Below are 6000 nucleotides of genomic sequence, written 5' to 3'. Positions count from 1 at the left end.
AAATAAATAAATAAATAAAAAAGAGAGAGAGAGAGAGAGATGTCCGTCAGTAGTTCCCTTTTTCATTTTGTGATTTCTGATTTTGGTATCAGGACACACTGACACACTGACCTCATAGAACAAATTCTCCTTTTATATATTTTTTGGAGGAGTTTGTGAATTTGATCTGGTCTTAGGCTGTTGTAATTCCCTTTATCCCTCCATTTTTTTTAAATGTGTCAAAGCGTTTGGATTACTAATTTAATCTCTATAGTTCTATTCAGATTTATTCAGTTTTTTTGTTTCTTCCTATCAATTTTGAAAAGTTGCTTCCATTTCATTTAAATTGAAATTTCATCTAAATGAAATTCAGTTTTATTATCTGATATTGAGAGTAAGTTTTTATTTTTTCTTCTACCCCAGCTAATGATTTGTTGATCTTTTGAAAAATTACCTTTTGATTACATTTTCTAGTTTAGTAATGAACATTTTCAGAGTTGGGGTGGCTGCTAGGTTTGGTGGCATACGTCTTTAATCCCAGCACTCAGGAAGCAGAGGCAGGTGGATTTCTGTGAGTTTGAGGCCAGCCTGGTCTATAGAGCAAGTTCCAGGACAGCCAAGGCTGTTAGATGGAGAAACCCTGTCTCAAGGGAACACAAAAAGAAGAAAAACCAGAATTGGAGTGGCAAGTTGATATTTGAAGTCTTTGTTCTGAAGTCTTAGGTACTTTGAGTGAAATCTCTTCTAGTCTACATTGTATCTCCATTCTCCATCTTTTTACATCCCTGGTGTTTGGGCTGGGGCTAGGAGAGGTACATAAGCTTGCTTTTAAGACTTTTAAGAAAAAGAGGTGGCCAGGGCTGGAGAGATGGCTCAGAGGTTTAGAACACTGGCTGCTCTTCCCAAGGTCCTGAGTTCAATTCCCAGCAACCACATGGTGGCTCACAACCATCTATGAGATCTGGTGCCCTCTTCTGGTGGGCAGGCATACATACATACAGACAGAACATTGTATACATAATAAATAAATAAACAAACAAACAAACAAATAAAATTTAAAAGAAAAAGAGGTGTCCATAGACACTGTAGAACATTGCTGTGGCCGTGAGCATGACAGTCCTAACTCGCTCGTCCGTCTGTACTGCGTCAGTTTCAACTGTAGTTGTGTTGCCGCAGATGCTCGCTAAGGCGCACAGTGCTGCAGCTACAACTATGGTGGCTTTAGTTAACCATTTGGATTCTTGCATCTGAGTGAGGAAAGAGAATTCAAGCTTTTGAGACACCAATCTCCTTAACACGGCTTCTCCACTGCTCTGTATGAGGGATGACAATCAAATTTGTGAATAAAATGAAAACAGGAAAAAAAAAGACTGAATAAAAATAAATTAAAGTTACTTGCAATTAGCAGTGGTTTCTCAAGGAATTTGAGAGGTGCCCTTTAAAGAGCTGCAGGTTGTTAAAGCTGCCGTGCATGCAGCTTGCTGTGTGAGCCTTCACCAGGAAGACTTGTGGTCTGGTCGCCCTGTGAATCTACTCACTTCCAATGGGCCCTTTCTGTGCCAGAGACACAGACATAGGAGATAAAACGTTTTCTCTTGTCGTTGAAGGTGTATCTGGGTCCACAAACACGAAACATCTCTAGGCCAAGAGGGACTGAAGCTATTTCTGAGAGGCTTGGAGTTGAGACCAAAGGCAGCTGTTTTCAGCCTCAGCTCTGTAAGAATGGAAGCCTCCTCGGTACTGCTCTGCCAGTCCCCCAGGGACGGCATTAGCTGGCACCACATAGTGGTACAGGTGAACGCTGGGTGAAAGCAGTGTGTGCTTTAGTGTAGGTGTTTATTTAGGTTTCTCTTTGGATGGTCTGAGTGGAACTGAAGTGTGCTGTGTTGCTAAGTTAGAGTGTGTGCTGTTAGCAACAGCTGTAGCTAAGATGCTTCTAGCTGCAGTTAGCTGCTGCTGCCTGCTGCCAGGCTTTCTGTGATTTGTTATGGGAAGTGTCTGTCCTTGGGGAGGCCTCCTGATCAAGAACTAAATCACACCTCAGTTGGGCTTAGTTCCTGCCATAGATTCTGACCTAAGCTGGAGCCTTGGAATCAGATTAACTGGGTGAGAAGAGAAGGTCACAGAAGGAACGAGAAAGACAGTACCTTTCTCAGAATGAGCCTGTAAAGCAGTGGTTCTCAACTTTCCTAGGGCTTCGACCCTTTAATACAGTTCCTCCCAACCATAGAATAAGTTTTTGCAACTTTATACCTGTAATTTTACTACTGTTATGAATCATAATGTCAATGTCTGTTTTTCTGATGGTCTTAGGTGACCCCTGTGAAGGGGTTGTTCAAACCCTCAAAGGGATCGTGACCCACAGGTTGAGAACTACTGCTGTAAAGAATATTCTAAAAGAAACAACAGGAAGTCAGCAGCAAAACTAGACAGTAAGGGAGGAGTTTATAAGAGATGAGCATCAAACAGTAGAGTGCTCTACAGTAAGACTAGTGAAGAAATAATTTTTAAATTATTTAAATATTGTGAGAAAAACTTAGCCCAAACAAAATAATACTAGGTAGACATAAAGAACTAATTAGAAATTATGGAGAATGAAAAAGAAGATGTAAATGTGTCAGTTATAATAAGACTATGGAAAAATGAGTGAATTCGGAAAAAATACTGACTACCTCACTGTAGACAGACACAGATGTGGAGGGTGGCACGCATGGGATTTGCAGGGTAGGTTGAGATCCTCCAAGATAGTCTAGAGGCTGCTGATGCTTGACATGATGCCAGGGCACATCACTCCACTCCGTGCTGGTGCCGTGACCACTGCACTGTGGACCCCACGGAAGAGGTGAGTTTGTTTTAGCATTTTATTTTATTTTTTAGCATTTTTACATTAGAGTTTGAGCAAATGTTGAGAAGTTGACTGGCTGGAATCTTTTCGAGTGTTGGAGAAGAGCTGTTTGCTTTCTGTTTGTTTGGGGTTGGGACGGAACCAATGGCCTTGTACCTGCTGTGCCCTTTCTACCACTGAGCTGTACAGCCAGCCAAGAACTGGTGCTGGTGAGGCCACAGACATAAGGACAGGGCAAGGAGAAGGGCTCCTTAGGCTCCGGGGTATGTGTCTGCCAAACTGACCCTAGGTTGTTTTGGTGAGGAAAAGGCTTGGAAATTTCTGTTCATTTCTTTATGATGAGCATCAAACTTGGCTGGTGCTTTCTTGAAATTTATACTCTTTTTTTTTTTTTTTTTTTTTGCTTGCATGGGTAATAGTGTTTTTAGAAAAATAACTTTGGAAACCTAAGAGAAGTGAATCTGTATAGCTTTCAATTTAAAGTTAACATTTGTTCAAAGAATGGCCTTTCTGAGGGCCCCAGAGTCAGGTTTTCAGTAAGTCTGGATGAGATTCTAGGAGCCAGTTGGGCATTTAGCATAGTTTAAAGTATAATTTGTGATAACATTTAGAATTTAGCATAGAAAGTTCTTGGTTCTATCCTAGGAGTGCTAATCATCAATATTAAAAAAAGAGCTTTGACAAAATCTGTATCCTGGCTTTGGGAATGGCTCAGTTGGTAAAATGCATGTTGTAGAAGCATGAAGACTTGTAGCGCGCGGAGATGTAGCGCGCACCGTGGCGCTGTCATGTCAGGGGCACGAGCCTGGGCGCCATTTGCTGTTCCACGTCAAACTTGACAGCTTGTGCGCATGTGCGCACACAGCGCGTGCGCGCGCGAGCCCCTCCCCCCCCAACACGGGGAGTATTTCTATCTGGCCATCCGATCTGGCCAATCATAATTTAAGCACGATCACTCCATTCTGGCCTGAGCCATTGGGTTGATGACACGTCAGAGCTTTGTCTGGCACCGTATATATTCTTCTGCTTCACGGGGACGGGGTCTTTTGCCTCTTTACAACCTCAAATGTAAGTGCTCCAATAAAGTGTGTTCTAAAAAAAATCCTGTTGCGGTCGTCTCTTCTGCTGGCGGCAGCGGCGTGCTACAAAGACTCAAGTTTGGATCCCCAGAACTCATGTAAGAAGCCAGGAGTGATGGCGTACACACGGAATTCTAGAGCTGGGGAAGCAGAAGCTGGAGGATCCCTGGAGCTCGCTGGTTGGCCACTCTTGTAAGATTGGTAAATTTCAGTTTCAGTGAGAGACCCGGTCTCAAGAAAGTAAGGCTGGCGAGGCTGGATTGATGGCTCAGGGTTACGAGCACTGGCTGCTCATCCAGAGGACCTGGGTTCAGTTCCTATCACCTGCGGCTCACAACTGTTTGTAACTCTAGTGGCAGAGAATCTGACACCCTTCACAGACATACATGCAGGCAAAACACCAATAAGTAAATTTTTTAAAAAAGAAAAGAAGGATGAGAGCAATAAAAAGAGACACCCAACATGAGTTTCTCGCTTCCACATTTACCCACACACTTACATGTATTCATATACCTGTGCACATGCATCGTTTAAAAAATTGTTTAACCCAGCTTTATTTTGTCTAATCTGGTGTAATGACACCTAACTCATCCATTTAGGAGGAACAAAAGTCAGGAGAGTCACTGGTTCAAAGTCATCCTTACTACATAGTAATCTTGAGGTCAGCCTGAGCTACATGAGGACTTGTTTTTTTTTTGTTTTGTTTTGTTTTTTTGTTTTTTTTTTTTGGTTTTTCGAGACAGGGTTTCTCTGTGGCTTTGGAGCCTATCCTGGAACTAGCTCTGTAGACCAGGGAGGACTTGTTTTAAAACACTAACCAGACCAAATAAACCAAAACTTTATCTGTAATTAGGCTGTTTCTAGTATAGTGCTGTGTAAAGAATTAGTGAACACTTCAGTCAGTGTCTGTAGTCTTAAAAGTCCAGAGGGAAAATGTATGTTTTCAAACTTTTGCACATACTTATTTTCAAGCATGTCCTTTATAGGATATATAGTTTATTGTATATTCTATATTGCTTTATATAGTGTATTATATACCATACAGTATGTTATACTTTATTATATATCTTGCAGTTTCATGCATAAATAAGCATGCAATCTCTTTCATTGAGGGGGGTCAGGACAGGCAGTTCAGTGGGGACAGCACTTGCTGTACAAGTGGTAGACCAAGGTGGGATCCCTGTGACAAGCTCACTAGCTGTAGACCAGCTGGAGTTAGCACGCCTCAAGCTCAGGGAGAGACCCAGCTGCGATAGGTAAAGTGGAGAGCAATCAAGAAAGTTAACTGATGTTAACGTACACATGCAAAATCAGTCATTTTAAATAAAATTTGATATATATGTATTTAATTCATAATTGTTTATATTTTGGTGTAACAGCTTCTGGAAGAAAAATAACCTCAAAAATATGTAGCAAAAGAACTAATGTTATAGATTTTGTTCATTTCAGGTATTTTTTGTGTATGTACTTTTTGGGGGGAGGATTTCAAGACAGGGTTTCTCTGCGCAGTCCTGACTGTTCTGGAACTTGCTTCTAGTCTTCTAGAAATATTGAAGTATGCAGTCTTGTTAGCTCTAGGCATTATTCTCTTAGACCTTCAGAGTCTTCTTTGCTTGTTGCCAATACTTTGTACTTCTGTGCATTTTTTTTATTGGAGCGGACCTTTATACCAAGTTGCCAGTTATACTGGGTGCCAGGATGCCTGCTGGAGACATATGTATGCCAGTTAACAAGTGGCTTCCAAGCTGGCCTTTGATTTTTTGTTTTGTTTTTTGTTTTTTCGAGACAGGGTTTCTCTGTGGTTTTGGAGCGTGTCCTGGAATTAGCTCTTGTAGACCAGGCTAGTCTCAAACTCACAGAGATCCGCTTGCCTCTGCCTCCTGAGTGCTGGGATTAAAGGTGTGCGCCACCACCGCCCGGCTCCCAAGCTGGCCTTTGAAACCCTAAACTCACTAGTTCGTTCCATTCCTGACCTTTCCCAGCAACTTACTACTTCTTTTTTGGGAGGGGGTGATCATCATGATGGTCAGCTGTAGTATTGTAAGCGTTGTAGTGTGTGCTGTGAGATCACCTTGGAACACACCATGATTTGTATTC

At 41.9% G+C, this 6000-nt stretch overlaps 1 protein-coding gene across 9 annotated transcripts in view; it reads left to right on the top strand.

Moving 5' to 3' along the window:
* Positions 1-6000, top strand: part of Golga4 (golgin A4) — an 87056-nt gene that overhangs the window by 11562 nt on the left and 69494 nt on the right. The gene's annotated exons all lie outside the window — the stretch shown is intronic.

Source organism: Alexandromys fortis, unplaced genomic scaffold (assembly GCF_014885135.2).
Source record: "Alexandromys fortis isolate MF-2015 unplaced genomic scaffold, M_Fortis_MF-2015_v1.1 scaffold_44, whole genome shotgun sequence".
Lineage (NCBI taxonomy): Eukaryota > Metazoa > Chordata > Mammalia > Rodentia > Cricetidae > Alexandromys > Alexandromys fortis.
Note: the sequence above shows the minus strand (reverse complement) of the source record. Positions and strands in the feature narration are given on the sequence as shown.